This window comes from Myxine glutinosa, chromosome 11 (genome assembly GCF_964187855.1).
Source record: "Myxine glutinosa chromosome 11, kmMyxGlut1.1, whole genome shotgun sequence".
Taxonomy (NCBI): Eukaryota; Metazoa; Chordata; class Myxini; order Myxiniformes; family Myxinidae; genus Myxine; species Myxine glutinosa.
Genome location: NC_136271.1, coordinates 22,930,259 through 22,956,216, shown reverse-complemented (window position 1 = coordinate 22,956,216; position 25,958 = coordinate 22,930,259). Strand labels below are relative to the sequence as shown.

Genomic DNA, 25,958 nt, shown 5'->3' with positions numbered 1-25,958 from the left:
GCAGTGGGCAAAAATTTATCCCAGTCGATGTCAGAGACTGGTAGACAGTTATAAGAAACGCCTACCTGATGTTGTTTCTGCTAAAGGGGGCAATACCACCTATTCGAGCCAAGGGTGTACTTACTTTTTCCACATGCGAAATTTGCATTTATGTTTGTTTAAATTATATAATGGACTACAAAATGTAAATGTTTCATGATATTTGTTATATTATATCACCTTTATCTGTCAATATTGTTGAAAAAGTCAAAACTTTAATGGGGTGTACTTACTTTTTCACATGACTGTATATATATATATGTATATATGTATATATATATATATATATATATATATATATATATATATATATATATATATATATTGTTGCGGTTTTATGAATAGAGGATAACTCCCCCCGTAGGTAGTTGCACCACAACATGTAGCGTCGCTTTAGCTCAGCTATTTCTTATTAAATGTAAGCATAGTCTCCTTTCCTGTGTTAGTATGGGTTGAGCAGGCCAGTGAGTTAGGTGTTCTTTGGGCTAGAATGCCACGTGCTAGGCCTGGAACAAGTCTGGCAGGCCGAAGGGAGGAGCTGCAGGGGAGTGGCCGGTAAGCGGCGAGCAGCCAATCGGCGCTCAGGGGGAGTGGCTCACAACGGCAGCGAGAGGAGGGGCTTGGAACATTCGGGTAAGACTCTGGGGCGGGGCCATAAAACCCTGCCCCGGGACCCCCGCGTGAGACAGAGCTGAGTGAGAGGTGTGGTTGCCAGTCACGAGTCGCCCAGCCCCTCAGTCTACCAGTGCAGAGTGCCCCAGAGAGCGTTGTGAGTCAGTCAGAGTGAGAGAGAGTGCCCCAGTGAACGAGTCAGTCAGAGGACCTGTGACCAAGTCCCAGTGAGAAAGAGACGTTGTAGTCACGAGTGAAGGCAATCGGTTGCTTGTTATAGCCCTCTCTGTGCACGAACTCTCCCTGTGCCCTGCGCTCTGTGGCTGTGAATAACACGCTTGTGAAGACGATCCATTCCGGGGCCACAGACGCACGATCTTCCTGCCTGCGCTCCCAGCACACGTGCTGCGAACATCCGAGGGCCACGCCCGGCGAGCTGTCCAGGAGCGACCGGTGCCAGGGCGCGTTTGGAGCGCGAACTTGTCCTTCCTTATTTTCCCTGCGTGAGTGAGTGGGCCCTTGTCCGGGGATTAAGTAAGATTGAATAAGTATCTGCTCTGTGTCTCTTCGCCCTGTATAATTGTAAATAAACCTGTGTTCTTCCTTCCATTTGATTGTTCCCGTCATTTCCATCTATTGGCCTAGCATCGAAAAGTTTTTTCACCTTCTCTTTTCATTTAAATTTAAAAATAGAGCAAAGTTGATGGTGTGCCATCGCAAATCCCCACGCTTCCCAACTAAAGCAAAGTCAAAAGATGGCACAAAGTTCTACCAGGATAGACCCAATATCAAATTTTGAGTTTGAAAACGTTTTTTCCCCATTTTCCTGTGATCCGAAGTCTCCAGCCTCTCGGGCATGAACTCGGGGGGGGGGGGGGGGGGGGGGTGGGGGGGGCGTCAAATACAAAATATTGTTGCATACTTTATGCATCCCAAAATGTTAACTGCATATACAAAGATTCATTTTTAAATGTTTTAAAATGTGCCGTCATTGCATTTTTCAGTATTTGAACCTTTGACCCCACCCAAGGAGGACAGAGCAAAAATGATATGACTCTTACACCTTCTTGCCATGTGGTGATAATAACTACCAAGTTTGGTGAATTTCTGCACAACCATTTAGGAGGAGATAGCATGATGGGCAGACAGACAGACAGACAGACAGAGCAAATTACAAAATCCCCCGGTTTTTTTTGTCTGTGTGTGGGAGTGTGGGGATAAATATACATGTATTCGGGCTGAGCCAATCTCAGACTTTATCAGACAGACAGACTACGTTTGTGTTCACTCACTGCAATTTGGATTCCAAGCAAACCTGTTCACGACGTGAATTCGAATTTTTTTTTTCAAGGGTAACTACGGCCAATGAACTTGTACAGCAGTGCTTTCAGATAGTATTCACACGCCTTAGCTTTTTTCACCTTTTCTTGTGCTACAGCCTTAATTTAAAATGGATAAAATTTAGATTTATTTTGTCACTGATCTACATATAATACCCCATAAATGTCAAAACGGATTTTTTTTGTAAGAACGATTTTTACAGAATAATTAAAAATGAAAAGCCGTAATCTCTTCAGCCAAAAAGTATTCAACCCCTTTGCTATAACACTCCAAATGGAGTTCAGGTGCATCCAATTTCCATTGATCATCCTTGAGATGTCTTCTACAACTTGAATGGAGTCGACCTGTGGCCAATACAATTGATTGGATACGATTGAGAAAGAAACACACCTTTCTGTATAAAGCCCCACAGTTGACAGTGCATGTCAGAGCAGAAACTCTAACATGAAGTCTAAAGAACTGTCCGTAGAACTCTGAGGTAGAGTTGCGAGAATGCATAGATCTGTGGAAGGGTATAAAACAATTTCTAGAGTGTTGAAAGTTCCCAAGAGCACAGTGAGCTCCATCATTAGGAAATGGAAAGAATATGGAACTACCCAGACTCTTCCTAGAGCTGTCCTTCCAACCAAACTGAGAAAATGGGCAAGAAGAACCGTGGTCATAGAGGTGATCAAGAACCCAATGACCACTCTGACAGAACTACAGAGTTTCTTGGCTGAGATGGAAGAACCTGTCTGAAGGACAATAATCTGCAGCGCTGCACAAATCTAGACTTTATGGGAGAGTGGCCAGACGGAAGACATTCCTGAAGAAAAGGCACATGACAGCACGCCTGGAGTTTGCAAAAAGGCACGCGAAAGACTCAGAGAGCATGATCAAAATATTCTGTGGTGTCAGGAGATGAAAACTGAACTCTTGGCCTGAATGCAAAGCGCTATGTCTGATTGATACCGAGCACAGTCTCATCACCTATCTAATACATCCCTACTGTGAAGTATGGTGGTGGCAGCATCATGCTATGGGTATGCTTTTCAGTAGTAGGGAGTGGAAGACTTGTAGGGATAGAGGGAACAATGAATGGAGCCAAATACAGGCAAATACCTGAGGAGAACCTGCTTCAGAATGCAAAAGACCTCAGTCTGGAGTGAAGATCTACATTCCAACAGGATAATAACCCCAACCATCCAGTCAAAGCAACACTGGAATGGCTTCAGAACAAGAATGTGAACGTCCTTGAGTGACCCAGCCCAAGCCCAGACTTGAATCCCATTGAGAATCTGTGGAAAGACTTGAAGATTTCTGTTCACAGATGCTCCCGATCCAACTTGACAGAGCTTGAGCAAATCTGCAAGGAGGAATGGGAGAAACTTCCCAAATCCAGATGTACAAAGCTGATAAAGACATACACAAGAAGACTCAAAGCTGTAATCACTGCCAAAGGCGCTTCTACGAAGTATTGACTCAGGGAGTTGAATACTTATGTAAATTGGAAATTTCTGTACTGTATTTCATTTTCAATTATTTTGTAAAAAAAATCATAAAGACAAAATTCCACTTTGACATTATGTGTAGATCAGTGACAAAAAATTAAATTGTATCAATTTTTAATTCAGGATGTAACACAACAAAATGTGAAAAAGTCAAGGGATGTGAATACTTTCTGAAGACACTATATTTATCACAGGCAGGAAAAGGATGCTGGTATCAGTGCATGTATATATTGCATGAATTACAAAAACATGAGTACACAATGGACAAATTACCATGGTAAACGAAATTTGAAGCTAGAATCACAGCGTTATGAGTTGTATTTGCACAAACTCAAATTTGGCTAATCCCTAATTGCCAGTTATTGAAAATAATATAATCAGTTCACATCTTAAGGTCATATGTGTTCTATATTTTCGTCACAGTCACATCGCATAACCAACATCCCCATTGGCTGTTGAGAGCTTGATTAACTTTTTTCTTGTATCTGTCATTGCAAAGATTGATGAGGTCTGGAGGTAAGCCATTTCTGATTTTGGCTACATGTGATGCAGTCTACATTAGTGGTGGGCAACCCGCGATCCGTGGATTGCTTACGACCCGCAACACATTTCGCCGCACCCTTCCCTCCCCCCTGATTTTACACTTTACAGGAACCAGAACTAATCTCTGCAAGGTCCTGAATCACCAGTTAATGTGAATGAGACTTCTACTAACTCTAGAGAGGTATTCTGTTAGAAGTGCAAGCATCTCCATTCTGATGATATTAAAGGAAAAGTTCACCTAAACCTCAACTTAGTACTACAGCTATGTACATGTCCATGCCATACTGACAAGATAGACCCACTACAGATGAACTTTTGGTGTATGCTTGGGGTCATTGTCCTGTTGGAACGTAAATCTTTGCTGCAGTCTAAGATCTTTTGCACTCTGAAGCAGCTTCTCCTCAAGGATTTGCCTGTATTTGGCTCCATTCATTGTTCCCTCTGTCGTTACAAGTCTCCAGTCCCTGCCGCTGAAAATCATCCCCAAAGCATGGTGATGCCATCAGCATGCCTCACTGTAGGGATGGTGTTAGATGGGTGATGAGCTGTGCTCAGTTTCTGCCAGACATAGTGCTTGGCATTCAGGCCAAAGAGTTCAATTTTGCATCTCATCAGACCACAGAATCTTTTACCTAATTCCGTTGTAGAGCGTAGGCATAAAATCCAGCTCTTTACAAAGACTGCGTCGACAAATGTAAAGGTGATGCTCCATGACGATCCTACCCAAATGCAAATAAATGGCTGTAACTTACACTTTCTAGTTGTGTATAATATTAGCATTCAGTTTAAATTTAATGCGTGCATACATACTGGATTTAGCATTTTTCACTGTGTTCACAGATCAACTCAACATAATAAACTTGGCTGTCATTTTGGATTGTAATTGCAACAAATGGTCCCTTGCCGCCCTTTAAGTTGTTTGACGGCTGGACCTGCAGCTCTCTGATTAGCTTAGGTTGCCCACCACTGGTCTACATGGTAGTGCTACCATCCTTTGAGTTGGTCTCTGGGTGTCTTCCACAATGTGTTCAGGCCTAAGGTGGTTCAAGATAGTCAGGTGCCTTTTGATGGTAAGTGCGATGAAAGAGCACCAAAGCTTCAAGTATTCTATGATGCATTATATGCTTGTGGAACCTCCTTCCTCAATCTGTTCAATCACATTCTCCCCTCCTGGGTTTCAAATAATCTGTATACCACCACCTCAGGTCATCCTTCAACAATACCCATGATGTCGTCAATCCTAACTACCCCAATGGCCTCCCAACTTCAACTCACCCCATCTATTTGCAAGATGGTATGTTTCCTTCCTGCTCGTCTCTCCTTCTGTTCATTCATCGGGCGTTCATTGTATCCGCTCGCTGTCCTATTACCCCACCGTCAGTACTTTGCCTTCTACCCTCTGTCACCGCACTCTTCCATGAGCTGTATTTTTTATGTTTATTCCTGTAGAGTGTAGAGACTTGGTGTGAACGTGATAATGAAAAGATCAAGGGTGTTGCAGTTCGTCAGAAGGGAGCCATAAAAGTATGGTATTGTACGAGTTTGTTTGACCCTGTTGAAAATTAATGCTTTACACCTGGAATTATCAAGGCAGAAAGCTGTGAATAACTCATGACTGAACAACACTTGCCAAATATCAGCTCACACATTCATTTGATCGAGAGAGTTGTTCATTTCCACATCAGACTCTTCGCTGAAGAGTAAAAACCAGTGGCCTCTTCTTTTCCAAGTCAAATCATCTTTAGTGCAGTCAGGTCATCACAAAACAATGCAGCAGGGCAGCTCAAAGAAGAGTCAGCAATGGCATTCATCAAAATCAGAAATAATGTGGGGCCAATAATAGTTCCTTGGAGCTCCAGTGTTGATAGACTTAGGAATTAATTGCTACTTCCAATCGTCACTTTAATTATCTGTCTGATAGGTGAGATATCAACGTGCCATGGATACTAAATGTTTGCAATTGTCCCTGCTCTCAAATGTTGTGTTTGTTTGCTTCCTCCCCTTCTCTCGCCATCTTGTCGACCGCTCCCCTTTTTATATACTTTGTTTGCTTGTTTGTTTGATTTGTTTGTTTGATAAATGTTAGCTCTTTCACGAGCCTCGACTCTGTATACAAACCCCCCCCCCCCCCCCCAAAAAAAACCGATAAGACCCGAGTGTCAACCCAATGAACAATTGGCTACTAAGTGCACCGACCTGAATCGTGCTGTATTTTGTAATACTAGGGCATGCCCGTACTATATATATATCTAAAATTATATCCCCCCCCCTCTATTTACATGAAATGGTTTGGTCCAAAGCGAACGGCTTGCGAGTACGGTTACAATCCCCCCCCTCTATTTACATGAAATGGTTTGGTCCAAAGCGAACGGCTTGCGAGTACGGTGACAATCCCCCCCCTCTATTTACATGAAATGGTTTGGTCCAAAGCGAACGGCTTGCGGAGTTTGGTAAAGAAATCGCCATAGCGTGCAATCCCCGTGCATAAACGCGCAGGAAAGCGAAAGAATCGCAAATTAGTTTTAATTAGTTTTAAAACATAGTTTAACGCCAACATAGTTTGCCAACGTGAAATAAATGAATACGCTCTCAAATGTGCCGTCCGAGGCAGAGTCTGTTCGGCACGTTCGGCACACGTGATAGCTCGCTGCTCTCTGATTGGTTGAATCGTTTTTTGGACATAGCTCGGTAACTACTTGTCCGATTAATATGAAACCTTGAAAAGGCACATCCTCGGGTCCCCAGCAATATACCTGGCAAGTTTAAAGTATATCGGACCCGTGGTTGTCGAGAAACAGCGGTCACAGACAAACAAACAAACACACACACAGACACACAGACACACACACACACACACACACACACACAGAGATTGCTGGAATTATAGATAGATTATTGCATATTGTAAATTCATACAAGTTAGTGCTGAGGTCTTAATGATGATTTGATGAATTAAAAAAAAAATAAGCTCAGTCCATCCACATGCATACCTGGCCACACAATATCACAAACATGCTGATGATGCAAATGACGTTATGTCTCAACACATGCAAATTTAAAATCACTTGATCTGACCAACAACACCACCCTGCCATCCTCCCCCTCCCCCACTGCTTGGGAGAGTACGTAACACCTAGAATGTTATACCTGCACAGACTTAGATGAAAACCACTCGGTGAGTGTCAACGCTGCACCTGAGCCTTGCCTGTTGGGCAGCTTTATGAGCTGGCCGTGCCTTCATTTTCGAACCTTCAACTCGGTTTTTATACCAGCTATATATAACCATTTATACCATTTTTGAGGTGCCGACTTCTTTCCTGGAAGTCCTTGGTGTCCTTGCGTTTTATACCTATCCTGCCCCCCCCCCCCAGGCCCTCTCCCTCCCACACATCTCCCGATGTCCCTGCTCTCAAATGTTGTGTTTGTGTGCTTCCTCCCCTTCTCTCCCCATCTTGTTGACCGCTCCCCTTTTTATATACTTTGTTTGCTTGTTTGTTTGATTTGTTTGTTTGATAAATGTTAGCACTTTCACGAGCCTCGACTCTGTATACAAAAAAACAAACAAAAAAAAAACCAGGTCGTGCCTTCAACCAGATTTTTAAATCTTCTTCCAAAGGATTGAATGCTCCAAGAAACAGCACCCCTACTGGCACTGCATCAGAAAAGCAGTTCCTTTTTTCAGTACTTTTATCCCATAGCGTAGGGATCGAACGCGCAGGCTTTACAGCTCAAAGGTAACAACGCTTCCAACTGAGATACAATGCTACCTTCAAAAGTGAATTAGTAACTGCCAATAGCAAATCAGGAAAAATTATTATCACTTATTACATTGAATTATCTGCAGAAGATAGAAAACGACAAAAAAACAACAACAAAAAAAACATTTGTGGACATAAAGGACAACTGTAAGAGGTGGAAGTGAATTACGAGCTAGTAAGCTGAAGCCATTAAAGTAAAACTCATGGAATATATTGTATATTTAAGGTTGCTTAAATACATTGCAATAAAGGTGGGTTTAGCACCAAGAGATGCACTGCACAGCACCGAGAAGAAAAATAAAACCTTTCTACATGACATTCAATTATACCAAAACCAAACTCATATTAGTTCACTAAAAGGGAAGGAAGGGGCAGGATGCACAAAGCCGGATGATCGGAAAATCAGAAGATGCAATCTTGATGCGCAAGAAAGGCTACAAGGTACACCGAGGGGCAAATAGGATGTCTCCAAGGCCCGAGAAAGATAATAACTGCCGTTTGAGGTAAAATGCTTTGACGAGTCCCAATTACAACACTTGTACAATAATGTCGGGCTATATTGACTCGAATAAAGAAATAAAACCCAAAAAACAAAGTAGGAATGTATAATGCATGCAACACCGTATTAATATGGAAGTAAAGTTCCATGACTATATGAATATTTTCTGGCATAAAACATCACTTTCTCATATTGCAGGGTGCTTCAAAAGTCCAAAATCGTGTGGATATTTATTTTACAGTTTTATTATGATAATTGGTCAAACTGCGAGACACTTACATGCATAAACATATAAATTATTGTATGTAGGTTTCTCTGAACGTTTAACATTGACACATTCGTTTCTGATTCAATTCCTGACATCCTCAATAGCGTCAGGGCCCTCCGGGATATTTTGGTTCAAATTCTTCCAAAAGCATCAAATTTGGCGCAGATGTTGCCCATGCCATACTCTTTCGATTTTTGACGGGCGCCAAGGGCGGTATGATCCGGGGACCATACCGGTCCATCCCGCCATGTCACCTGACCTATGACGTCATAATTAGGATATGCATCCAATCACATGGCGTAATATTGCCTTTGTCTTTGTCTTTCCCTCGCGGTCCCCATGTACTGTCTTTCCCTCGCGGTCCCCATGTACTGTCTTTGTCTTTCCCTCGCGGTCCCCATGTGCTGTTTTTGTCTTTCCCTCGCGGTCCCCATGTACTGTCTTTGTCTTTCCCTCGCGGTCCCCATGTACTGTCTTTCCCTCGCGGTCCCCATGTACTGTCTTTGTCTTTCCCTCGCGGTCCCCATGTACTGTCTTTGTCTTTCCCTCGCGGTCCCCATGTGCTGTTTTTGTCTTTCCCTCGCGGTCCCCATGTACTGTCTTTGTCTTTCCCTCGCGGTCCCTATGTGCTGTCTTTGTCTTTCCCTCGCGGTCCCCATGTGCTGTTTTTGTCTTTCCCTCGCGGTCCCCATGTACTGTCTTTCCCTCGCGGTCCCCATGTACTGTCTTTGTCTTTCCCTCGCGGTTGTCAGCTCTTTCACGAGCCTCGATTCAGTATAGAAAAAAAAAAAATATATATATATATATATATAAGTGGTCAAAGTTCAAAATGAATCGATCGAAAAATGAAGGCAGGAATCCATTTTTAAGGTTTTCATAAAATCCAATATGGCCGCCAGGTCACATGACCTATGACGTCATATTTATGACATGTATACAATCATGTATACATGAACCCGGATCATGATCGCACAAAAATTAAACACAAGGATATGGCATACAGTTCATAAAACATCAAAATCCGTACCTTTGTAATTAGACTGATGAACTGCATGTGCCTGAAAATTAGGAAATAGACATGTAAATATTTCCTCTAATTGTCAAAAATAAGGTCAGAGTTCGATTACCCATCCCAGAAACATAAAATGGTGAACCTCGCGTAAATCTTGACAAAAAACTCAAAAACCGACATGTTTGACTCAAAAATGACCTTTAAGATGACCTTGAGGGTTGACCTTGACCTCGAATCATCAAAATAACATAATTGGATTCCTCGACCTCGAAAACCCCTGAAAAGTGGTATCGTACATGATTCCAACCCTTTTGGTTATTTAACTGATTTTCCTCTAATCCGGGTGGCGGCCATTTAGTATTTCGCCAAGACGGGCCCCCGGGGGGGGGGGGGGGGCGCCCGTCTTGGCGCCCGTCAAAAATCGAAAGAGTATGGCATGGGCAACATCTGGGCCAAATTTGGTGCTTTTAGAATAATTTGAACCAAACGGCCCCAAAATATCCCTAAGGGCCCTGACTAATAGTCTGAGTTCTCGTTGTATCGTCTTCGTATTTATCATCCAAAAATTATTACCACATTTTTGTGGAATTGGCCGGGGAAGTTTGGCACGAGTCTTTTACAAACCAGCTGGCCATGCCGGACGTCCAAATTAAGTAGTTATGGCAGGAATTTGCTACTTGTTGAGGGTGCCGGTGATAAATCACCTACTCTTTGCGATGGACTCTGTGGGATCTTTAACATCCACCAACTAATGGCAGCAAACGGGACTCCCGTTTAACATCCATCCGAGGGTCGGCACACACATACCGGAGCGTAGGGAGGGCATACCCCTCGGCCAACTTATCAGCCCCAGGCTTGTGGTATAAACCACTGATTTCAGGTGTCCCCAAAGAAAAAAGTCAAGTGGCATTAAATCTGGACTACGTGGAGGTCATTCTATCAGTCCACGATGTCCTATTCACCTCAAAGGCATTGTTGCAAAATAATACATAAAAACATATAGTCCATGGGCCCGGACCCGAAATTTCACTAATTGGTACCACCCGAGGTGGCAAGTTCTAGTAATGATTTTTGGAAAGGTGCATGTATGTGGGATACATGCTGATGTGATAGCAATTCTGGACTGGTAGCTTAGTGGTAGTTATCAGCTATTTTATACCCGCACCCGGTGAAAGGCGTTCGACGGTTCGGATTGATTTAGTCCATGTGTGAAATTTTGGGTACGGGCCCATGGACTAATTGGGCATATTAATCAGAAAGTACTGAGACAACGTAGATCCCAAAATTATCGCTTTATGTCTTATTTTAAACATACAATCTTCACATAGTGTAATTTTGGAATACAACAGCTACTATAATACACGTACGTGATTGTTATGGAAATTGTCACATAAACATGTCACAACATGAAAAGGTCACAACACATATTAATCAAACGGTTTTCTGAATCAAGGGAAAGAAAGTCCAGAGGCTGTACTGAGCTCATCTGCTGAGCCCATCTCAAGTACATGTATGCCACAATAGCTATAAACAGTACTAGTACTCAAATGTTATACAAAATGGTTGGAAATCACATACTAACAGAACTAACAGACTGTAGGCTATGTACCCGGTATGGTCAGGTAGTGCTTCACATAAAGATGAAATGACACAACACATTATCAAAATGTCTACATGTCTACATGTATTCTGAGGGTGTTTCCAGGGAAAGCACGTCCTGTGCTCTTCAGAATAATACTGAGTATGTCAATGTACCAAACTAGCGATATCATAGTCAGTCATCGAACTGCTCGTCTTCATCGGAGTCTCCGAGTTCGAAGGATTCTTCATCTTCCTGTTGTTTCTGGTTACTGCAGGTTTGTAGCTTGCACATGTCTGTGCATGACAGTCCATTGGTCAGGCATGTGCATTTTGGCAATTTGCAGGAACGCACACACTTGCAAGCTAAGAGTTCCAAGACCACATCTGGTGCTGGTGGTGAACGCATCCAGTGGATGGCGAGCTTGCCATCTTCATCCACTTTGTGGATGTGCTTTCTTTCCACGGGATGTCTTTGTGGTGACATTGGCGAATGTCTTCAGGCTTTGCTTGGACATCTTGTCGTGGAATTTGACAGATGGTTGATCCTCATCTAACCTTGTCTTCTTGAATGTCTGGTACGCTTCTTCTCCTATTTCAAGCGCCTTCAGAAGGTCCCTGGCCACGTCGGGTGGAGCCATGGTGCCAGTGGACAGACCAATCAGGTCAGTGTTGTCAGGGAACATTGGATTCAGCCAGTTGTTTTCCATGAGATCTATGAGGGACTTGACAGCAGTTTCGTCTTTCCTGATCCTTGGAGCATGTATATCTGGATGAGACAGTTTGGAACTGCCCTGACCTATCATGTCCCTCAGTGCTCTCAGATACATGGTCCTGTACTCAGCTGTCAGGTAGTACTTGCTCACAGCCCCTGGTTTCAAGCTGAACCCCTTTGTCCCTCCTGCCGTCTGGGTGTCTTTGTTAACTGTCTCTTCGGTCGTTTGGTCGACAGGGATTCTTCCGAAGGGGTTGTTGGGACCGAGTTGAACTGAGAATCCCCCTCGCATGAACTCAGCATACACGTCTGGGTGTGTGGTGGGCAGCTGGGACATCTGGGCATAGTAGTATGGGAGGTAGCGTGCATAATTCAGCCTGTCATATGCGAAGCACCATGGGATCATTGCACGAATTGATGCCAGGTGTAGCACCCAGTCTCCCTCTCTTGATGCTCGAATGAGACCCAGCAAGATCTCGACAATGTCCAGATACGACATCCAGAATGCTGAGAGGCTGCCGTTTCCACCTCTGAGGAACTCGAGGTATATTCCAAACAGTTCCATGATGCGTGCGCATGAGCGGTCACCGAGGACCTGCTTCAGGGATGCCTGTGAGATATCTTTGCAGAGGCTGTCAATGATCCTCAGTGTCTCATCCATGTGGACCACATCGTTGGCGTGAGTGGCTTCCAGCCACGAGAGGAAACCCTTCCAGGCCAGTCGAGTGAGTGCCTCATAGACATTCTTGTGTAGGTGGACTGCCCTGTTGTACTTGCGGCCATCCATGACACCATTAATGGAACCTTCTGCGATCACACCAGACTCGATGCAGAGATCTCGCAATCCAGCATCTTGAAATCGCTTCCCTATTATTCCCATCAGTGTGCAGATGGTGTGGAATACTCCGAGCCTGGTGATGATGGTGTTTTGGAACTTGTCAGGGTGTTTCCATATAATCTCCACAGCCTTTGCATACAGTGCCTGGTCAAAGACACAGACAATCTTTGTCAGGTCCAAGGAGTGCATGATGTTCAGTGACTGGTTTAGCACTTCATTGACAGTCGACATTTGTGTCGCTGGAGCATTAATGGTAGGCAGGTAGCCTACATTGTCTGGAATGACTGTCACGTCATCTCGAGTCCGGATGTTGAAGCCTGTCCAGCTGCTGATTGATTGCTCTTCTTGTTGCGACATGCGTGCCATGACCCAGACAAGATTCTTCTCTTTGGCGAGCTGAGTCTCAGCTGCAGTGTCAGTGTTGTGAAAATCAAGATTCAACAGCAACCCCAAAGTAGGTTTAATCGTAATTCGTTCTCAACATCATCTAGAGAGAAACCAATAAACATGGTATTAATAATACATACAGGTGAATACAGGTGCGGACAGGCTGTATGACTATAAAAGCTGTGATACATATTGCAGACACGTTACCTTTCTAAGGGAAGCCCAGAGAGCTCTAGAGGTACATCGCTAGGGTTACATCGTGGTGACGGATCTACATCGCCTGTCCGCGCTGATATATATATAGGAACCGAGAAAGGGTCGCGTAGCGGCCATGAGGCGAATAACATCAGTGTCGTAATTTGGATGACGATTTCATTACATTCTCCCCGCGCTTAGATCCAAACTCGGCGGTGAAGAACAGCAGACACATACAGAGGAATACATAGGAATGCAATGAACGAAATACATTGGAAAGATGTCACTGCCGGTCGAACGTCCAAGGGGCCATCAATCCCGATGGCAGGGTTACTGCATTTCAGCCAGTTAGCCCGGTTAGCAATCAATCTCCAGCTATAGATATAGCCCTCATGATAATGAGAGATGATGGATGAATTGTAGGTATACATCAACCTCTGCAATCGAATAGAAAACTATTATTATGTATGGTACTTTAATGTTAATGGCGTAGCCCATTGGGCAATGCCGTCAAGAACAGTGCTGGTCCATCTGTATGTATGTATGTATGTAAGTATGTCCCCTCAAACGTATACCAATCAGAACTGAGGATCTGGTCACATGACATGGCGACGTGTTACATCTGGAGGAAGTCCCAGTCAAGAAGATATCGGACCGAGCAAGCAGTGGTCATCCCAGGGAGAAGACGTTGAGCCCGTGGGTAGTAGTAGTCTTCCTGTGGGGTAGTCTGAGTAGATAAGTGTACCTCGTTGAACAGCGAGAAACGGCTCAGTAGCTAGATGGAGAAGGTGTACCTTTGAGATTCGCAACTCATTACATAAGGTGTGCCATGACGAAGAGCGACTGGCCATACGACGCAAAGCAACGCATTACAGGCAGATGTCGGTGTGGCAGATGTGTAAGTCAGTAAACCATAACAGTAAGTAAGAAGACCATTACAGTAGGTCTGCACCCGCCCTGGCTCCCAAGGGTACATACGCAGTACAAGCGCATGTAGCGGCACGCGAATCTTCCGTTGGCAGCGATCGCACGAGTCACGAGCGGCCTCTGAAGGCTGCCTGGACGACCGGCATGGCCGGATACGACGACGCACAAACGGTCGAAACGCGCCTCTCCAGCGAAGCGCGCATGACCGCCGGGATGCATATGGCAAGCTTGTCCATCTGCACCGCGCGCGGAGGAGCGGAGAAGATCGGCAGACCGAGAGAGTCCCGGCTGGACAAACCATGTTGTCCCAGCGTCGTCCCGGATCCATCCAGTTGACGCCATCGTTGCATGGCACGGATCCAGCCGGACCGCGGATGGATCGACCATCCACGGACGCAATGGCACAGAGAAGGCCCGGATGGATTGGCCATCCCGGATGTCCGACCGATCCATCCAGGTAACGCCAACTGATTGATTAATAATTCTATATTAATAAATCAATAAAGATTATCACAAAATACTTTCATAATCAATTGGCGCATCGCATAACTAACCCACAAGGGGCGAGGAGGGAGTCGGGCGAGCAACAAGAACCTCCCGGGTCCCCACAAGAGTCGAGGTGGCCCGATCACAGGGATGGGCCATGTCGAGAAAACAAAAGGTCGCAGGGGCCATGGGTCACGGTGTACCCAGTGAGACCAGCGCGACCTCACGGAAGCGCGGCAGATTAGCAACATGGTCATATCCCTGGGACATACTATCCAAACCGCAAGAATAACGAGGTAGACAAAACAGCTGTTAAAGAGGTGGCTGCAGTGCGCTGCATACCGAAGACAGACGACCTTCACAGTCTGGGTCAGGCTGAGTCACAATCAGACTGGGCCATAGGGAAACGGAATCAGACGAGGCGTCTCGCAGTCTCGAACTGTACGAGGCAAGAGCTCTGTCCGATAACAACGAGCCCAGAGTCAAGGACGAGCACGCAGTACGGTGTCCTCGTTACATGCGCAGGCGACGAGGGAGTCGGGCGCGACGCTCAATGTCACGAGGTCACCGTGTACTCCCACCGCGGTGACCCTGAGGGAGCGCCGCGGTACGTTGTACACGTCGTTACGTAAAGGACAGTTAGTACATAGAAAGGTAACGAATCCCCGATGAGACCGCGGGAAGCACGCCATCACGCAAATGACGCCGCGAAGCTAACGCGTCTAAGATGCTGTAAAGCGTACGCGTGATACAGTCGATGACGTCATCAAGTAGGTCGGGCGTCATGACGAAATGCGGGCGAAATGACGCCGCGAAGCGAACGCGTCTAAGATGCTGTAAAGCGTACGCGTGATACAGTCGATGACGTCATCAAGTAGGTCGGGCGGGTTTGACGGCGAGCTCCAGCCGAACGGCATCCCCAGACGGAGCAAAGCAGCACACCGAATAGTCCATGGGCCAGACCAGATATCGGTACCACCCGAGGTGGCAAAAGTTCCATGGTGCCAATTTATTTGTTACACCCATATAAGTAAAATAATATGTGATAGCAATTCCAAATGGGTAGCTTTTTCATTTTTCTTGCAGGAAAGCTGTTTTTGCATTAATCGCGATACCGCAACTCCGCGCTGTTGTTACTAGTATCATTTTCCAAATCATTTTTTTAGCTGAATAGACAATGTAACATGCTTAAATATCTTAGCAAATGGATGTTTGTAATAAAGACATGTATGTTATACTATATAATACATATTCTTGTATTTATTCATGTGTGGAAACTAACTTTTTCTTCAGTTTTAGTGTCTTAGTTAAGAACAAAATATATGTTGGATGCTGGCAGTGTCCAGTTTTCTTCCGTATTCCGTATACTTGGCCACTGGTGGATACTTCCTGGTAGGTGAGGCAAGAACAAGAGGCTCTGCAATAATTATGTCTATTTAGTTAAGCAGAAAATATATGACAGATATGTAAAGTGCTGATTTCCCCTCATCAGTGGTGATATACATTTGCAGCCTGCAGGTTAGAATTAGTCCAGTCATGAATGCTTGATTTGCTTTCAGATATCAGTCCACTGGTTTCACCAGTCTAATTAAGTGTAATTAAATATAATTAAGGACTGGCAGACTACTAATTTGTGCAACATAGTAATGTGGATTGATAATTCTATGTTGCAGGTGAAAACTGACTGAACATGGCCTCTGACGGAGCAAGCAGCCTGCCACTAAAGCGGCCACGAGTGGAGTGCATCATCCACTGTTCCAATGACAATACAGACAAGCTGGTTTCACTACAAGACATTGACTCATGGAGAACATTGCTGAGGGCAGCCCAGATCAGAAAACATGCAGCAATTTTGAAACTAGCTACGAACCTTCCTGATGGACAGATTCCAACAATCCAGTACCACAGAAAATGTCGCAGTCTCTTCACCATGAAAAGACATCTTGATGGCATCCTCAAATGTGCCAGTGCCCAACAACCCCTTCGGAAGAATCCCTGTCGACCAAACGACCGAAGAGACAGTTAACAAAGACACCCAGACGGCAGGAGGGACAAAGGGGTTCAGCTTGAAACCAGGGGCTGTGAGCAAGTACTACCTGACAGCTGAGTACAGGACCATGTATCTGAGAGCACTGAGGGACATGATAGGTCAGGGCAGTTCCAAACTGTCTCATCCAGATATACATGCTCCAAGGATCAGGAAAGACGAAACTGCTGTCAAGTCCCTCATAGATCTCATGGAAAACAACTGGCTGAATCCAATGTTCCCTGACAACACTGACCTGATTGGTCTGTCCACTGGCACCATGGCTCCACCCGACGTGGCCAGGGACCTTCTGAAGGCGCTTGAAATAGGAGAAGAAGCGTACCAGACATTCAAGAAGACAAGGTTAGATGAGGATCAACCATCTGTCAAATTCCACGACAAGATGTCCAAGCAAAGCCTGAAGACATTCGCCAATGTCACCACAAAGACATCCCGTGGAAAGAAAGCACAAGATGTTGTTCTGAAGGCAGATCGAAAACTGTTCAGCCATATGATCCTTGTCGCTGAGAGCAGAAAGGTGAACATGAAGGATGTCCTGGCCCACCCACTAGGTCCGTTACCGTGGGCACTGGCAAATGCTGATGGATCCCTACGAAAGACGAACAAGGCCGCAGTTGCCAGGGAGCTTGAGAAGAATGTATCTCCTGCAGACACTATCCCAACACCTTCGACGTGCATCATTGATGGGATGAGTCTGGTGCAAAAGATTAATGGAAACAACAAAACCTTTGCACAGCTAGCAGAGGTGGCCTTGTCTAGGGTCCTGCATGAGTGTGGACAGAGTCAGAGGGTTGACGTGGTATTTGATGTTTACCGCCAGCCTTCGATCAAAGATGCTGAAAGGCTCAACCGTGGTGCAAGCACAGCCCTTCAGTACAAGAGCCTTGCAGGGGGGCACAACATCCAGCAATGGAGAAAGTTCCTGTGTAGCGCCTGCAACAAGACCAGCCTCATCAAGTTCCTGGTGGAGCAGTGGAAACTCCCAAGGTTCCAAGAGATGCTGCATGACAAGGAACTGTATGTGACTTGTGAGGAAACATGCTACAAGATAACAGAAAATGAATGGGTGGAAGTGTCAGAGCTGCAGTCGACACAAGAAGAAGCGGATACCCGTCTGCTCCTGCATGCATTGCATGCTGCAAATGCTGGCTCAAAGGCAGTCGTAGTCACAGCTGAGGACACTGATGTCATGGTGCTCTGTGTAGCCTTCCAGAAGGAGATCCCCTGCCCCCTCTACCAGAAATGTGGCACACAGAACCGCACACGGTTTGTCGACATCAGCAAACTGGCAACCTCAATTGGAGACAGCATGTGTGACAGCCTGGTTGGGCTACACGCCTTTACAGGGTGTGACACTGTGAGCGCATTCGCTGGCCGTGGGAAGCTGATAGCACTGAAGCTGGTGAGGAACGACAGTAACTACCAGGAGACGTTTAGACAGCTTGGTCAGTCATGGGATGTCAACCCAGAACTATTTGAGAAGGTACAGCAGTTCATCTGTCGCATGTATAGTGCAGCTGCTAGGACTGGTGAGGTCAACGAACTGCGCTACCAGCTCTTCTGCGCAAAGAGGGGAGGAGTAGAGTCCAGCCAGTTGCCACCATGTAGAGACTGTCTCTTCATGCACGTCCTACGAGCCAACTACCAGGCAGCAATATGGAAGTGCTGTCTGCAGGCTCGCCCAGCGGTGCCAAACCCTACCGAGCATGGATGGACAGTGGATGAAGATGGCAAGCTCGCCATCCACTGGATGCGTTCACCACCAGCACCAGATGTGGTCTTGGAACTCTTAGCTTGCAAGTGTGTGCGTTCCTGCAAATTGCCAAAATGCACATGCCTGACCAATGGACTGTCATGCACAGACATGTGCAAGCTACAAACCTGCAGTAACCAGAAACAACAGGAAGATGAAGAATCCTTCGAACTCGGAGACTCCGATGAAGACGAGCAGTTCGATGACTGACTATGATATCGCTAGTTTGGTACATTGACATACTCAGTATTATTCTGAAGAGCACAGGACGTGCTTTCCCTGGAAACACCCTCAGAATACATGTAGACATGTAGACATTTTGATAATGTGTTGTGTCATTTCATCTTTATGTGAAGCACTACCTGACCATACCGGGTACATAGCCTACAGTCTGTTAGTTCTGTTAGTATGTGATTTCCAACCATTTTGTATAACATTTGAGTACTAGTACTGTTTATAGCTATTGTGGCATACATGTACTTGAGATGGGCTCACAGATGAGCTCAGTACAGCCTCTGGACTTTCTTTCCCTTGATTCAGAAAACCGTTTGATTAATATGTGTTGTGACCTTTTCATGTTGTGACATGTTTATGTGACAATTTCCATAACAATCACGTACGTGTATTATAGTAGCTGTTGTATTCCAAAATTACACTATGTGAAGATTGTATGTTTAAAATAAGACATAAAGCGATAATTTTGGGATCTACGTTGTCTCAGTACTTTCTGATTAATATGCCCAATTAGTCCATGGGCCCGTACCCAAAATTTCACACATGGACTAAATCAATCCGAACCGTCGAACGCCTTTCACCGGGTGCGGGTATAAAATAGCTGATAACTACCACTAAGCTACCAGTCCAGAATTGCTATCACATCAGCATGTATCCCACATACATGCACCTTTCCAAAAATCATTACTAGAACTTGCCACCTCGGGTGGTACCAATTAGTGAAATTTCGGGTCCGGGCCCATGGACTAGAAATCCAACGTCTCGCGCGCAGCAGCACCCGAGCGAGCCCGAGATCGGCACACAGCACACGAACCCGGCCGACGGCGAAAGCATCATCTAGGGCGCACCGCGTACGAGGGAAACCGAAAGCCGCGTCTCGGCCCGGTGATCCAGAGCGGGCGAGCCCGCCGAGCCGAGGGGCGAGCACGCCTGGCAGCGACAGACCGCACGACCCGAAGCAGCGCCCCGCCTGCCTGGCTGTCGGGTCTAAGGAGCGATCACATACGACGCCCTGAAGTAGCATCGCATATGAGGTGCATCGAGCATGAAGGATGAAGAGGAGGCCTTTCAGTCCGTCAAGCCTGCTCTACACCAACACTACATAAACGCAATATAACGCAATCCAACAGCTTATCGAAGTAAATAATTGGGTGAAACGCGGGGTGTATATAAAAAAAAAAAGAATGAAAGCATTCGGTCCACATACATTCCATGCACAGCATTTTTACAATGGTCGCAGGTGGTTAACGCATACGCCGTTTGATCAAGTAAAACAAAGGACGAAGAAGCACGATCACTTATAGAATACACATGGTAGTCAGGTATACGATCAACCATTAGAAGCATATGCCCGTGTGTCGTGAAAGGCTATGAAGGTCCCGCTCGACGTCCATAGAAACTCGTCCGTGCTGCGACGAGTCCTCGCCAGGGCCCAAGCGAGCCTCCATTGAGGCGTTTCCGGGCGATCCCCTACTCAGTGGGGCCGGCGAGAGGAATCCAGCGAAGATGCGGCGCGCGCAACGGGCGCGTCGTGCATAGTAGGGATTCCATCCAGCGACGGTGCGGCGCGTGATGCGTGTGTAAGAGGGGATCCGACGAGCAGCGAGGAATCGCCGGCAACGCAGAGAGGGCCGCGATCAGAATCGCCGGCCTCACAGAGTGCCCGCGAGAGGAACCGCATGCAAAGGGGTCCATCCAGTGAAGAGGCGGCGCGCGCAACTGGCGCGTCGTGCATTTGTAGTGATTCCTTCCAGCGACGGTGCGGTGCCACGCGAAGGGTGCCACGTGTAGGAGGTGATCGGAATCAGGATGGGATCGCGGGCCTCCCAGAATAGTAGCACGCGATGGGAGCAGTGCACGTCGATTCGCGTGGAGGAGGTGGTTCCACCGAGTATCGAGTGGTCGGGGTGAGCCGGTCGTGAGAGGCACGGCGTGCTTCCGACGAGCAGCGCGCGTTCGCGCGGAGGAGATGGGCCACAGAGTAGCGAGTGGTCGGAGTGGAGCCGGTCGTGAGAGGCACGGCGTGATTCCGACGAGCAGCGCGCGTTCGCGCGGAGGAGATGGGCCACAGAGTAGCGAGTGGTCGGAGTGGAGCCGGTCGTGAGAGGCACGGCGTGATTCCGACGAGCAGCGCGCGTTCGCGCGGAGGAGATGGGCCACAGAGTAGCGAGTGGTCGGAGTGGAGCCGGTCGTGAGAGAGAGATGTGACTCGGAGTAGATGGGCCACTGAGTAGCGAGTGGTCGGAGTGTGCCGTCCGTGTGGAGGCATAGCCGACTTGGGAGACGTCATCACTCGCGTAGGAATCTCAACTCGGGCCGAGGCACGCATATCTAGGATGAATCCCTCGGACGGAGCCGTTAGTGCTTCCGAGCTGCGATCGGACGGGTAGGCCGGCGGCTCCAAGCGGGTCCGTCGTTCCGACGGGGTTTCAACCGCAGGACGTTGCCCAGTAGCATCGTGCTCCAGGCATCGAGCCGGAGTCCGTCACGCCTGCTCTGGCGTTCGGGTCTCATGAGAGCAGGTCGCTTTTGTCGACGCGGTCCCGCGAAAAGGCTTGCGACGTCCCGTCTTTCGAGGCAGGCCGGCAGCGAGAGTAGTCGGAGCTCCGTTGCTGGAGCTAGCTCGACGGGTCCTCCGCTGGGCATTCTTCTCCGAGGCGAGCAGTGCAGGAGCGATGCGATGTCAGGAGAAGAATTACGATTAAGTGTTGTGAAAATCAAGATTCAACAGCAACCCCAAAGTAGGTTTAATCGTAATTCGTTCTCAACATCATCTAGAGAGAAACCAATAAACATGGTATTAATAATACATACAGGTGAATACAGGTGCGGACAGGCTGTATGACTATAAAAGCTGTGATACATATTGCAGACACGTTACCTTTCTAAGGGAAGCCCAGAGAGCTCTAGAGGTACATCGCTAGGGTTACATCGTGGTGACGGATCTACATCGCCTGTCCGCGCTGATATATATATAGGAACCGAGAAAGGGTCGCGTAGCGGCCATGAGGCGAATAACATCAGTGTCGTAATTTGGATGACGATTTCATTACATTCAGCATCTGCACTTTTGCTCTGTGGTGGTCCCACTCGTTGTCCAGCGTTGTATGCTGGTAGCATTGGTGGTGGTGCATCAATACTTCTCTGCTTTGTTTTTCCTACAGTCAGCATGGTTCTGGTGGACACTGGGGTGATTGGCTTTGCTTGTACGGCAATCCCATTCACTCTGTGAGATGTTCCTTCTCCACTGGTGGTCTCTTCCAGACGGTCGATATTATCCCAGGCTAAGGTTGTGAATATGCCAGGATGGATGTTACCTGGGAGGGCAACATCACTCCCTGATAGCGAGAGCTTTTGGAGACACAGAGCAGTGTCGATCTCTTCCATCTGAGAATAGGACACACTATGGCCGAGTCGGTTGAGGATGTGTATCAACTCTACATTCCCGGTCAGTGACTTGATAGCGAATGGCAGAACGATGTGCTTCGGGGGCTTTATCAGTCCACGTGTTACAGCATATACCATGTCATAGCCGAGTGAACACAGAAGCCGCTGGACTCTTTGAGATGCATGATCAGGGTCATTGGAACCTGTAAGTAGATAGCACAGGAAGACCATGACCGACTCTGGAATGGTAGTGTCCTCTGCTTCTGGTTTGACTTCCGGTGGCCAGGCTTGAGGGGCATCTTGGTTCTTGATGTCGGCTCTCATTTTCAGGGCTGCTTTGGAGACCACATCTTCAGCATGGAGGCCTTTCTGAGTATGCAGCTCTGCTTGTAGCGATTGGTATTGTTTGGCAAGTTCGTATATGGACAGGTTGTCTGGAAACAGGAGGAGTTTCCCTTTTCCCTCAGAGAAGATGTGCAGGGAGTCTGCAAACTCGCTTTCCAGTTTCCGTCGTATGTGTTTCTTGGTTGATTCCCTTACATGGGCAATACCAAGAGAGTTCATTGAAGCCACCAGTCTAGAAGAGAGATCAGTCATTGTCATCACTTGAGGATTGCCAAAAAGCTCCCTTCTGATGAACAGGAACAGCTCATTGTAGGCCTGATCCACAGCAGCGCCATACTGAGCTTCAGCATCATCATCTTGGCTTGCATCCTGTCCACTGCGAACCTCTCTTTTGGTATAGAACCGATAGCACGACCTATGATAGTGACCTTCTACAGCTACCAGGTCTCTGCTGACTATGGCAAGGATTCTGCTGTCCATTTTCTCCATGGCTACATTCCTGATTGTGGCGTCAGCTCGCAGTTCTCGACATTGTATGAGGATTTCTCTCGTCTTCTGTCCTTTAGCATACTTGGTGTCTTTCTGGCAGAAAATGCACTCTGCCTCATAAGTCCTTGATGTGCTTGCACATTGTCTAGCTGCTCTCTGTGATCCTGTGTCTTGAGCAGGTTCACTGGCACTGGCACATTTGAGGATGCCATCAAGATGTCTTTTCATGGTGAAGAGACTGCGACATTTTCTGTGGTACTGGATTGTTGGAATCTGTCCATCAGGAAGGTTCGTAGCTAGTTTCAAAATTGCTGCATGTTTTCTGATCTGGGCTGCCCTCAGCAATGTTCTCCATGAGTCAATGTCTTGTAGTGAAACCAGCTTGTCTGTATTGTCATTGGAACAGTGGATGATTCACTCCACTCGTGGCCGCTTTAGTGGCAGGCTGCTTGCTCCGTCAGAGGCCATGTTCAGTCAGTTTTCACCTGCAACATAGAATTATCAATCCACATTACTATGTTGCACAAATTAGTAGTCTGCCAGTCCTTAATTATATTTAATTACACTTAATTAGACTGGTGAAACCAGTGGACTGATATCTGAAAGCAAATCAAGCATTCATGACTGGACTAATTCTAACCTGCAGGCTGCAAATGTATATCACCACTGATGAGGGGAAATCAGCACTTTACATATCTGTCATATATTTTCTGCTTAACTAAATAGACATAATTATTGCAGAGCCTCTTGTTCTTGCCTCACCTACCAGGAAGTATCCACCAGTGGCCAAGTATACGGAATACGGAAGAAAACTGGACACTGCCAGCATCCAACATATATTTTGTTCTTAACTAAGACACTAAAACTGAAGAAAAGTTAGTTTCCACACATGAATAAATACAAGAATATGTATTATATAGTATAACATACATGTCTTTATTACAAACATCCATTTGCTAAGATATTTAAGCATGTTACATTGTCTATTCAGCTAAAAAAATGATTTGGAAGATGATACTAGTAACAACAGCGCGGAGTTGCGGTATCGCGATTAATGCAAAAACAGCTTTCCTGCAAGAAAAATGAAAAAGCTACCCATTTGGAATTGCTATCACATATTATTTTACTTATATGGGTGTAACAAATAAATTGGCACCATGGAACTTTTGCCACCTCGGGTGGTACCGATATCTGGTCTGGCCCATGGACTAATAGGGGCAATACCCCTGGCGCTCACCTGGTAGAATAAACAGTATACTGCACCGACTAAGGGTATTTTACACCAATTTCAATGGTTGCTAGAAGACAGGGCAGCATGTAGAATCATACTAACTATCATAAGACTTTAAACAAACAAACAAAAAAATACCTATTTTGAGGGGCAACTCCACCTCCCCCAACCCCATATACCTCTTAAGACCCCAATTTTTCTAATGCCTTGAACCAACATTGGTACATCATGGGTGATTAAGGTCGTGGTGAAGTTTCATCGAAATTGTGTGTGGAGTTTTAGAGGAAAAAGCAAATTCCTATTTTGGGGGGTCAAAGCTAGATCCACTTTGACCCCGGTAAACCCCCTTAAGACTTTTATTTTCATAGTGCTGTGAACAAACTTCGGTACATCACGGGTGGTGAAGGTTGTGGTCAAGTTTCATCGAAATAGTGTGTGTAGTTTTAGAGGAAAAAAGCAAATTCCTATTTTGGGGGGTCAAAGCTAGATCCACTTTGACCCCGGTAAACCCCCTTAAACTCCGATTTTTTTAAAATGCCGTGAACAAACTTTACTCACAACACAACAAATATAATTCGTGCCAAATTTGGTCGCAATCCCATCAGCGGTTTCGGAGAAGTTTCAAGTGTTTACGGACTGACGGACGGACTGACTGACAATGCGCCATCGCAGAAGCTCCCCTGAACTTCATTCCAGGTGAGCTAAAAATTCGGTACATCTGGATCCAGATCTGGATCGTCACCAAAATCGAAACAATTCGTCCTTGTCACACACCCAACCTGTCCACCAAGTTTCATCCGAATCCATCCAAAACTTTTGGAGTTATCCTGTTAATGTATCGTTTTGACCTTATTAATGAATGGTGCAGAATCACTTAAAAATTTTGGATCCGCATCTGTTTCTTCACCAAAATCGAATAAATGAGTCCTTGTCACACACCAAACCTGTCCATCAATTTTCGTCCGAATCCAACCATAACCTTTAGAGATATCCTGCACACAGACAAACAGATAGACAGGGGTGAAAACCAACACATTCAAGCATATATGAAATCTTAACTCAAACATGATATATCCGGATACTTCAGAATCATTGGAATCTCCCGCGATGAAGCTAACTCCGAGGGCCTTTCACTTACTCACCGCAGGCAGGTTGGTGGTCTTTCCGTCTTCTACCGACTCCTCTCCGGCATTGCTCCCCAAGCTCTGTCCCCCAAATAATCCTACAGGTCGCACAAGATCTGCCAGCAACCCTCTTCTGGTTAAACTACCAACATCAAGACTCTCTGCTCACCTTCACTCTTTCACTCCTCTTTTCTCCCACCTCTGGAACAAACTCCATCACTCTCTTCAATCCCATTCCTCCCTCCAGGTCTTTAAAACAGCTGTTCACCACCATCTCTTATCTTCCCCCATCCAAAACCTTGATCTCTTCCACCCCCGCTAATTCACTGCAGATCCACTTTTTTTAAATACCGACTTCTTTCCTGGAAGTTCTAGCAGTGTCCATGTGTTTTATACCTCTCCCCCCCCCCCCGACCCACCACTTCCCACGCCTCCCCCCCCAAGCCCTCTCCCTCCCACAGATCTCCCGTTGTCCCTGTTCTCTGCTGTTGTACTTGTGTGCTTCCCTCTCTCTCCCCATCTTGTCTCCCGCTCCCTTTATTGTATGTTTTGTGTGTCTGTTTTTTTTTTGTGTGATTAATGTTAGCTCTTACACGAGCCTCGATTCTGTATACAAAAAAATAAATAAACAAATCCATCTCCACGGAATGCACAATTCCA

General features: G+C 46.2%; 1 protein-coding gene across 1 annotated transcript in view; it reads right to left on the bottom strand.

The window, feature by feature from the left end:
• Positions 1–25,958, bottom strand: part of LOC137416273 (uncharacterized) — a 76,790-nt gene that overhangs the window by 48,606 nt on the left and 2,226 nt on the right. The window lies entirely within an intron of this gene.